This window comes from Bidens hawaiensis, unplaced genomic scaffold (assembly GCF_021521415.1).
Source record: "Bidens hawaiensis isolate Kalapana, Puna unplaced genomic scaffold, B.hawaiensis_p1.1 tig00032892_1, whole genome shotgun sequence".
Classification (NCBI taxonomy): Eukaryota; Viridiplantae; Streptophyta; class Magnoliopsida; order Asterales; family Asteraceae; genus Bidens; species Bidens hawaiensis.
In genome coordinates this window covers 164,851-176,675 of record NW_027495633.1, presented here as the reverse complement: position 1 = coordinate 176,675, position 11,825 = coordinate 164,851, and the positions used below count along the sequence as shown (strand labels likewise).

At 34.2% G+C, this 11,825-nt stretch overlaps 1 pseudogene across 1 annotated transcript; it reads left to right on the top strand.

Moving 5' to 3' along the window:
* Window positions 1-6,892: 6,892 nt before the first annotated feature.
* On the top strand, window positions 6,893-11,825 carry LOC143584253 (polyadenylate-binding protein 2-like; annotated as a pseudogene). Its single transcript, XR_013144336.1, has 9 exons — window positions 6,893-7,232; window positions 8,624-8,742; window positions 8,825-9,478; window positions 9,576-9,653; window positions 10,033-10,122; window positions 10,190-10,321; window positions 11,004-11,171; window positions 11,242-11,409; window positions 11,502-11,825. The product of XR_013144336.1 is annotated as a polyadenylate-binding protein 2-like (transcript).

The window sequence follows — 11,825 nt, the reverse complement described above, 5'->3', positions numbered from 1 at the left end:
CATCAGATCTTATCCAGAACTTTGACTCAGATGTGAAAGTCAAAATTGCCAAGAGCAGTCAACACCAGATTCACGATTAAACCTCAAATCTCAACGAAACAACATGAAATTGGTATCAGTAGGCTCGCATTCATAGCGCCTACAAACCCTAATCATTCAAACATCCCAACATCGAGTTTAAATGGTGTATTTGATTGATATATGTTACGGCTTACTTATACTAACAATTACTCTTCAAATGTTAACATATTTTAACAGGGATCATCAAGTTTGATTCGTTTTCACCATACTCATACAGATCTAAGATTTCTAAACGAATCTGAACCTAAATGGACAAGTTCTCGTTATAAACGTACCTTAAACCAGTCGATCTACGAACACGATCTAGTCTTGATGTAGGTTTTGTTCGTCACGATGTTCTATCACTATCAAGCTCAGGTTCTCACCTTCGGATCTTGATTCGGGATAAAGGAAAGTGTTTGTGTGTGTGTGTTTTTTTTGAAGGTGTAGGCTATGGTGTAGTGATAGATAAAAATGGAAAGGATTAGGGTTTAAGAGGTATTTGTACTCCCTTAAGCCCATGCACCTAAGGCCCATTCCATCCCCTATTCCATCTTTTAAATGTCCAAGCCCACCTTCTATTAGTTTATTTATCTAAACCGATACACGACACGTTTATAACAAACGAAATTTCTTTTATTAATATTATCGAAAGTAGGATGTTACAAATAAAACAATATGCATGATTTTTTAAGAGATAGGCGCTGAGTTTGCAGAGGTATTTAGGATTTATTGATATGTTGATTATAATAATGAGACTCGGAATTGATTTAATTGGTAAACGAGCTCGAAAAGGAAACGATATAATCAATAAATGACAAAATCGGGTAAAATAACATGGGGATTTCGAGATTAAGAGATGGTGGCTGATGTATTTAATAATATTTTAAGGTTTATGATGTATTTTGGTTAATTAAAACATCCCAAAATCGTTTAGTAGGTAATTGCTTGTTTGAGGAAATCGAATAAGCTTATTATAACAAAATCAAACCAATTAATAGTCAAAATTCGTTTTTAATATTAGAGGTAAGAATATGGGCATGTTATAATATTATTTAACTTATCTTGGGGCATAAGTTTCCGGATTTGGGTCAAAAATATTCCTTATACTTATGTAAATGCGATTTGTAGCCGTTTTAAGCGATTTCAAGGGTTTTTAAGAGTTGTTTGACGAGTTTGAAGGTTAAGAAAATATAAATTAAGTTTAACAAAGTTAAATACTAATAAATACAAAATTTAAATAATTCGAAAGATCCGAATTACATTCTGAGTCAGGTTAAGCATAAACGAATTCAAATACGAAAAAACCGAAATGTTACATTTTAGCTCTAGGTTTACTCGCTTAATCGTCTAGGTGAGAAGTCATTCCCCATATTTTACTGTTTTTTAAATGTTTTGGGGACTTATGCATACTTAAAATTATTTACATATTATATCATTTAATCACTAGCAAATTGTGGACATTGTGTGTGTATCAATTAAATGACTAGCTGCTACATGTTTACTTGTTTTTTTGTACTGCATTCGGAGAGATCCATCATAATCACATTAAAGTATGATCGTACGCCGTCATAGTCTAGGCAATGGTCAACTGACACCAACTATTTGCTCGTGGTTTGATTGATTTATACTCACAATATCAGGTTTGCTCTTTTGTTTATATATATTTATTATCTCAAAACTTGTAACTTTCTCACTCAACCATGTGTTGACAAATTATATTACTTTGTATGCCTTTGCAGGTTTTCATTTGGTTTGAAGCTAAGGTGAAAAAACATTTAGATATGCCTTAAGATAAAATAAAAACAAGACTATTTGTATTGATTTGGGATTAAATTGTAATTTGCTTTGAACTTGTGTACTCAGATGAAAATTTGAATTTAATATATAATGAATTAGATATTGTTATATTTACATTGCATGATAGTACATTGTGAGCTGTGAATCACGGTTAGCACCCCGACATTCCTCCGTAGGTTGGGGTGTAACACGCGCCAACGCCCATTCCTCATCCGTTTCCCACCTTTGTATTTCGCCCTTCCGGTAGTTATTTGATCGTCGGCGGGCTTATTTTTATGACTTTGTTCGCGACGAACTTGCGGTTCGAATACTTGGGTTTCGGGTATTTGTGTTTCGGGTATTTGGGTTTGGGGTGTTTGGGCTTCAGTTGCTTGCAAAGGCATAAACGGCATGGCGGTCGAAAGAACATATCGTTGGTAAACGGTTGCATGGTTGCAGGCATTGCAAGTCTATGTTGGTTGGCATAGAAAGGATTTTGAGGGTCATTGTTATTTGAAAGCACACTAGCCCAAAACAATTGAGCTGGATCCCATGGGTTCGGGTTTGAGCTCGAATCCATGGTTGTGGAAATTTGAGAGTTTTAGAGTGAAATGATGGTTGAAATTTTGGGAGTTGTTTGAGTAAAAAATGGAAAATGGTTTAAATTTATATAGAAAATGATTAAATTAATTTATTTTTCTTTTAAATTTAAACGGTCATATAGTGGTTGAAGGATGATGGGCCCACCTCCTTTTCACCATGCGTGCCCATTTTCTGGAAGCCGACCCCCCAACCGCGCCCCTTGACGGTGTTTCGCGCCCTCGGCGCCCAAAATCGCTCACCTATGGCGCCCATAGCGTGTGATCTTATAGTATTTATTTTACATATTATTATTGTTTTTGTTTATATGTTATGAACTAAGTTTTAGTCATTTTTTATCATTATTTTCATTGGTATCATTTTTTTTTTATTTCCTATTTTTTTATATTTATATGTATGGTAATGAAATAAATTAATATTAACAAAAAACATCAATTTTTCATTAACAGGTAAGATCAATTTCTTCTTCATCCTCATCAGCAGCAGCAAAAGCTTCATCCTCCTCATCATCATCAAACGTGATCCTATTGAGATGTTAGCATGTTAAAGAGATGGATGAGAACTCCATTGATCCATTAAGGTTGAATGAATACATAAGAATAAAATTGTTATTCATTCATAATTTCTTCTTGTTTTAATCTTCTTAAACCTATAAATATCATTCATTAGTTTTTACCACATTCATATTCTGTACTGAAAAGTGTTTATAACTTGATTTAATATAAAAATGTAGATATGATTTCATTAAAGATAAAAATACTTTTGTTATGCTGACATATATACCCGCATATTTTTGAAACCTATAGTTTAGGTAATTAGTTATTTGATAAAATGATGGATTGATATGTTTTGATTCCACTAACATAAATAAATTTTCATTAAAAATAGGAAATAGTTTGAGCGGGAAATTTTGGCTATGAATGAATCTTCAAGTGACACGTGTCTATAGTTATTTTACTTTATTATAATATATAGGTAGATTATTAGTATAAATTATTCTCCAAGTTTTTACAATAAATAATTCAAAACACCTAAATTTTCTCTTTAAGCTAGGGTTTTTAACATAATTAACAGGTTAAATCAATCTCTACAAATACCCATATCTCTAACCTCTATTCTATTGTTCACAACTTTCAAGTCACTTTCCATTGTAAGAATTCATCCTCTATTTGGTGTTCTTCAAGCGTTGATCAAGAAAAGTCAAACCCAACCTTATCAGTAAATGCGGATACGAAAAGTTTCAAAATTTTAAAAGGGGTCGGGTTTTCAGGTTTTAAAAATGACGAATGTCACACCTTATCAATTGAATATGCCGTCAGATTATGTTTTGGTGACGTTGGCTTTTTCCTAGTTTGCAGACTTCAAACTGGTTATACTTCTGCTACACTGTAGAGTTTTAACACAAACACGGTGGCCTTCACTTGAAACTGGAATAAGGTGAAGCCGACAAACCCATACTCGCCGCTTACAAAAACCATTTGATCTTATCCCACCACCATTGCATAACTCATTCTCGACATATTTAATTAAGCTCTTCTTGAGGGAGTGTACACGTTCCAACATATCTGAGGTTCGACCAGCTCTGATATCACTTGTCAAGGAACAATCCTCTTAGACTCCGTGTGGCCCTGAAGGCTAGCCATTTGGTCCACTTAAGAATAGGGTCTATTGGTTTCGTCCAACCTCAGACTTATCATGCGAGCAACAATAGCTCGCAACAAGCGATGCATTCGTCTTGCAAGCACAACTAGGCATGTGCGCCTCATTTCTTGTAGACGTCATGCCTGATAAAGCTCGAGACGAGCCCAACAAACCCAAACGTTTGGCAAATTCAATCTTCAAATATTTGTTCTGTAACAACATACAAACTAATTAATACTGGTCTTTAATGTACATCATGAATTCATGATACATGCATTAGAATTAAATACAATAAGAAACTACTAAAAAGCTAACGTGCACAAGATACATGTATTAGAATTAAACACATATTTATTCTTAAAATGGAGTAATGGATTGTTTTAATGTATAATTAGTTTAGAAATCTCTATATACATCACACTGGGAATTTAAAATACTCCTAGCTTAATGACCATCTAAAAGTCAACCATGTTCAGGTTATTATGTTTACATCTTAAGAATCTCATTATAACGTTTCTATCTAGTGACTAGTATCACTCTTATTGTGCAAAAGTATCAAAACTAACTAAGAACTTCCATTTAATCATGTTTAAACAGCCAAGAGTGGATTGAGCCGATGCATGGGCGAAAAGTTTTTTTTTTTTTTGGGGGGGGGGGGGTGTGGCAGGACTAACCATCGCCCCGGATTAAGCTTCATTTGCTCGTTTCAGCATGACTTAATTCGTACATTTTGAAGGATACTACTATCAAGCTGTTAGTTTGAAAACACTTATTAAAGTATAATTCGTCAGGTAAAACCATTTTTTTGGTTCAAAATCATATTTTATCAATAACATGTTTGATATCATAGAAATGAATCAAAATAGTGATTGTTATTAATTATCGTCTATTTTAGATAGTCATATACAATTTCACACTAAATCCCACTAAGCGAAAATCCATTGACAACTTAGATATCCAAATTATTGATCCATGGTAGTTGGGTAAACTTGGAACGATTTGATATCAAGGAAACAAACAGTTTAAGTGATAATATACATCGGGTCAGTTAAATGAATAGCAGTCATCAAAATAACATGTATTGATTGATGAATAAGAAAGCAATACTATAAACCGGGTCGATTAAATCTTAGCGTGTCGGCGATGAAATGGAATGATAAACTAATTCTAATAACTAGTCCAACTAAAGAGATAATATAATATTGAGATCTAACAACAGGGTGTTCATAAGCCGTTGAAACCGATTGAACCATGTAAATCGAAGTAGAGATTTATACGGTTCATTTTGGCGGTTTAGTGATGAGGTCGACAATTTTGAACTTGAAACCAATGGGTTTTCGTTTAAAGTATTTTATAGAATGTGAATAGAGGTGAATTGGAATGTAATCTTAAGATATAACAAAAATGCAAAGAAGGAAATACTTTTATAATAGTTTTACCTAAAATAACTTTATTTGAGAAAGGCTAAGTGAGTTAAAACGTGCAAAAGATGGTCAAAAATAAAATCAATATATGCTATTTAACCGTTAAAGAAGGTGAGTCATGAAAACTTTATGCTTGGAAATTCTTTAACGTGACCCGATGGTGATGATAAGGGAAACAAATATCAAATTTGTGCCGTAAAATACTAAACACGCTCATCACATGATACATTGCAAATACTAATTATTTGAATTAAACCCCTAAACTTTAGTTATTGACATAATAGATAAAATAAAAAAGAATAAATAATAAAAACTATCAACGAATAAAATTAATAATTCTAAAGACATTTTAATATTTTCTTAAAGTTATAACTTATACTCCCTCCGTCCCATTATAAGTGTTATAGTTTGATTTTTCAAGTATTTCTTGTTTAACTTTGACCGACAATATTTTTGTTTGTGTTATATAATACTTGATGTAAAATATATGAATGGATTGAGTTTTAAATGTATTTTACGTTGATATATTTTTCATCAAGTATTATGTGGCACGAACAAAAATATGTACGGTCAAGGTTGCAAAAGAAAGATTTGAAAAGTCAAACTAGGACACTTATAATGGGACAGAGGGAGTAATAAACAACATGCGCAAAGTTTCCCACAAATGGCGCGACTATACGTTTTCCCCCATTTTAGTTTTTTAGATGCTCTAAAAAACTAAAAAAAGGTAAAAATGTACAATAACGTCATTATTGAAAGGTCTCACTAAATTTTATACACTTATTATATAAAATATCGGATAAGTATGATTCGTTAGTAAAAGTTATGGTGTCACACAATGAGCCCAAGTGCCCGTTACTATTTTAGCACTAAAAAGGGCTTCTTCTTCTTTTCCCTTTAACATCAATCTAAAAAGCGAGCGAAACAGTTTAACGAAATAAATGTGGGCGAGGTGTCAACAACGCTCACCATCGCGGACTTAATTAATATAAATCCAATATTAATAAAACTTTTCTTACAACAATTTCACCTTACGGTTGACCCATGGCCCACACTTGACTCTCAACAAACATTATTAAAATATAAAAATACAACTTTTTATACAACATATTCATTTATGACACATGAAACACAAGTCATATCTCACCACGTGTCTTCTCAAGCATACCGTTACGTTATGCCATCTAACCGTAACTGCCAGGTGGCCCACAAAGATTGACCAAACTCCAATCCAAGGGTCCAGATTAACTCTCACACCATCTGAAAACTCTAGGGTTTTCTGTCCTCTATATATACCCATCCACTTTCCTCTCGCCGGAGCAGTGCAGTTCCGTCTGCCCTCCCGGAAAAATTATTATTATTAATAAAAAAGAAAAAAACAAATTATTATATTATTCCTTCATCCTCGTATTCTCCGATCCCATTCATTACGTGAAGAATATAGTTGTACGAAGGATCACTTAATGGCGCAGATTCAGGTTGTGCAGCCTCCGTTGCCGGCGACGGCGACGATGAATGCGACGGCGGTTGCCGGTGCGGTGGCGGCGAATCAGACGTTTGGAACGACGTCTTTGTACGTTGGAGACCTGGAGTATGGTGTTACTGATTCACAGTTGTATGATCTGTTTAATCAGGTTGGGCAGGTGGTTACGGTTAGGGTTTGTAGGGATCTCAGCACCAGACGATCCTTGGGTTATGGTTATGTTAACTATAGCAATTCCAATGATGGTATATTTCACCTTCATTGTATTATTATTATTAATTTATTTATTGTTTATTGTTTATTATAATTATATTATATAATTTGAATGTTTGGTGATTAATTTAATAGGACTTGTATAAATTGTTTTTATTATAATATCAAATAGTGCATTGATTTTGTCTGTAACAATCCTCTTAATTGTTTTGATCATCTGGAATTGCAAATTATTGTTAGGGACTTTTTTAAAACAGAGTAACTGTTATTAATGATTTTTATTGAATTCTATATGTAAAAGGCTAAAACTTTTTTATTAAGTTAATATGTAAAAGGCTAAAAGTTTTTTATTAAATTAATTTACATTAATTGTAAGAGAATGAAGTACATTACAATCTTTTTACTAAAACAAAAGCAAATAAATCAGAGGAACTGTTATTAATGATTTTTATTGAATTGAATATGATAAAGGCTAAAACTTTCTTAATGAATTAATTTACATTAATTGTAAGAGAATGAAGTGCATTACAATAAATTTTTTTAAATTTAATAGCAAATAAAACAGAGGAACTGTTATTAATGATTTTTATTGAATTGAATATGGAAAAAGCTAAAACTTTTATAATGAATTAATTTATATTAATTGTAAGAGAATGAAGTGCATTATAATATATTTTAAAACAATAGCAAATAAAACAGAGGAATTGTAATTTATGTTTTTATTGAAGATGTTAAAGGCCGATTTTTTTTTATAAACTAGTTTATATTAATTAGGAATAATGGATTTTAATAATCCCTATTAAATGATATTGGCTGATAATAATCCTTATTCGTTTTATCGCCACTGGCGGTCCCAAATTCAAAAAGGTTTGCCCCCAATGGTCCCCCGTTAAGAATGACTTAACGTCGTTATAGTTTTTTCTGAATTTTAAACCAATGTTTTAGGGCTTTTGGTCTTTAGGAGGATACGAGTCGATTGGTGTAAAAATTAGCTCCAAAAAATGATCCAAACGACTTGATTTTGGTTAATTGTAAGTTCAAACACCCTAATTGAAGCATTTTTTTGTCATTTTAAAGCACTATTTCAAACTAAGTTTTACACCAATCGACTCGTATCCTTCTAACGATCAAAAGCCCTAAAACATTGGTTTGAAATTCAAAAAAAACTATAACGCCGTTAAGTCTTTTTTAACAGGAGACCATTGGGGGACAACTTTTTTGAATTTGGGACCGCTAGTGGCGATAAAACGAATAGGGGTTATTGGCCAGTACCATTCATCAGGGATTATTAAAATCCGATATTCCTATTAATTATAAGAGAATGAAGTAAGTTACTATCTTTTTTATTTTGGTTGAAAATTTTAATTAATTTTTAAATAGTTGATGAAAAGAAATTGACTGTTTATGTTAATCTGGATTGCAGCTGCAAGGGCTATTAGTGTTCTGAACTTTACTCCGGTCAATGGCAAGTCGATTCGGATCATGTATTCTCACAGGGACCCGAGTATTCGCAAAAGTGGAACTGCAAATATCTTTATCAAGGTCAAATGTGCTATATATACATATGTATTGATGTTAATTAATTAACTATATTATTCAAATTGCTTGTTTGAAGTTTGTACAGAATTTGGACAAAACGATTGACAACAAAGCGTTGCACGACACCTTTTCAAGCTTTGGTACTATTCTTTCATGCAAGATAGCAACCGACTCAAGTGGTCAATCAAAGGGGTATGGATTTGTGCAATTTGACACTGAGGAATCTGCTCAAAATGCGATTGATAAGTTAAACGGTATGTTGATGAATGACAAACAAGTTTATGTCGGTCACTTTCTTCGCAAGCAAGAACGTGACACATCATCGACCCTCAAAGTTCAACAATGTGTATGTCAAAAACCTACCCGAGTCAACTACTGATGAAGATCTGAAAAGACTTTTGGTGAGTATGGTACGATTACTAGTGCGGTTATTATGAGGGATGCAGATGGAAAATCCAAGTGTTTTGGGTTTGTTAATTTTGAAAATGCTGATGATGCTGCGAGTGCGGTTGAGTCGTTGAATGGTAAGAAGATTGATGATAAGGAATGGTATGTTGGGAAAGCTCAGAAGAAATCGGAACGAGAGCTTGAATTGAAGAGTCGGTTTGAGCAGAGTGCAAAAGAAGCTGCTGAGAAGTATCAAGGGGCGAATTTGTATGTGAAGAATTTGGATGATGGTATTGATGATGATAAGCTTAAGAAACTGTTTTCTGAGTATGGTACAATTACTTCATGCAAGGTTTGTTGCTTATTAGTTATTTCCAATAAGAAAGATAATGTCTTGATATGTGTTTTTGAGTTTATATCTAACTTGAGATGCTTATCTGTTTAATAAGGTTATGCTGGATCCGAATGGAAATAGCAGGGGTTCTGGTTTTGTTGCGTTTTCAACTCCTGAAGAGGCTTCTCAAGCTGTAAGAAACATGTTTGTGATACATTGTATTGTTCGTTTGTCTAACTTTAGCCGAAGATCGAAAGCGAACAAACAAACCGTTCTTTTATTAAGAAAATGAATGTGTACATGTTTGTTTATGTTAGTTTTTTAATAGAATTGTTCACTAACTTAAATGTACGAATATAAGTGAATGTAGATGAATAACATAAACCAGCATAACTGAGCAAACATTAATGAGAATATCAATCTCAAAGATGTTTTTATGTTATGAACAAAAAGTTTTGTTCATGTGGTTCATTTATTAAATAAACAAACATAATCGACATGAACAGTTCAATAAATGTTCATTTCATTTATTAGTGAGGTAATTAATTTACTTTGATTATGGTGATTTATAGCTTGCTGAGATGAATGGGAAGATGATTGCTAACAAACCACTTTATGTTGCACTCGCTCAACGTAAAGAGGAGAGAAGGGCAAAGCTACAGGTAACGTCTTGACTTTTGTTGCCTTGTTATTTTATTTTTTTCGGTTTTTAGCAACTGTTTTCCACAGGCCCAGTTTTCACAAATGAGGCCCGTTATGACTTCAATGGGTCCTCGTATGCCCATGTATCCGCCTGGTGCGCCTGGTATCGGGCAGCAATTGTTTTATGGGCAGGCACCTCCTGCTATGCTTCCTTCCCAGGTACAGTACTCTTTCCATTACTATAAACCTTGTTTTTTTTTCCATTACAATGAGGATTTGCTAGACTTGCATCTCTTTGAGGACTTGTTCAGGGGGGATAGCAGTGCTTGGAGGCGGTTTTCAGGTTTTGGAATTTTAGGGGAGTGTATCAGATACGTCTTTAGATCTGTCTTGGGGCCTTTAGCTTTTCTTACACTTTTGTTTGCTTTAGTTAGCGTTGTCTTCGCGTATAGATTTTAGTTCTACTTTGTCTTGTCTTTTTGCTCTTCTATCTGTTGTTACTATTAGCCTTAGTAGTTTTTGCATGGTTGTTGCTTTAATCCCTTAAGCTACATTTTATATTTTATGTTATTTGGATTACTATACTATATTATACACGTAAAAGAAAGTTTTTGGAGTCGGGGGTCTAAGTTGGAGCAACCTCTCTATCCCCTGGGTAGATAAAAGGTTTGACCTCATCTAACCCTCCTAAGACCCAATCACCAACATATCAATGAGTGGGATTTTATTGGGTACGCTTGCTTGTTCATTTTACCATAAGCTCCAGACTTGGATATCTATGCTAATAAATGAAAGAGATGAGTTATACTTGCTTTAAGCCGACACAACGGTATCATTTTCCAGTTATGCATGTAATTGTCATCTTTGATGAATTTTGTATTTTTGACTTGATGTTTCATAGGGTGGTTTTGGTTACCAACAACAGCTGGTCCCTGGAATGAGGCCAGGTATGCCAAACTTCTTTCTTCCGGTTGCCCAACAAGGTCAACAGGGTCAACGCGTTGGTGGGAGGCGTGGTACTGCGCAGCAAAATCAGCAGCAGCAGCCTTTTCCAATGATGCAACAGCAGGTATGTTTAGGGACTAAATCTAGATGAGACTCAGATTAGGATAAAAATAAAATGGTCTGTTTTTTATCAGATGTTTCCAAGGGGGCGTATGTATCGCTATCCTGGACGCACAGATGGAAACGTGGCAGTGGTCTCCGTCCCGTATGAGATCGGTGGTGTGTCACCTCGAGACCAGCCCATGCCGATCACAGCTCTGACTTCTGCCCTTGCTAATGCTTCTCCTGAGCAGCAGAGGACGGTATGTTGTGTTTTGTTATTTGTTTAATAATATTATTATTATTAATGTTTAGCTCTAATACTTATGTTTCAAAAAAATATAACAATGAACAGATGCTGGGTGAGAATCTGTACCCACTGGTGGATGAGTTGGAGCATGAGAATGCTGCTAAAGTGACAGGGATGTTACTGGAGATGGACCAGACAGAGTTGTTGCATTTGTTGGAATCACCGGATGCTTTGAAGGCGAAGGTTTCTGAGGCGATGGAGGTTTTGAGGAATGTTCAGAACCAAGCTCCAGCGGCTCAGCTTGCTTCCCTGTCTCTTAAGGACAATCTTGTCTCCTAAGCATTAGCCACAGGAGTTTTGTTCCTTTCATATTGTCATTTACCTTTTTAGGAGTTTTGAGACCATCTTTTGGTACTTGTTTTCTATGGA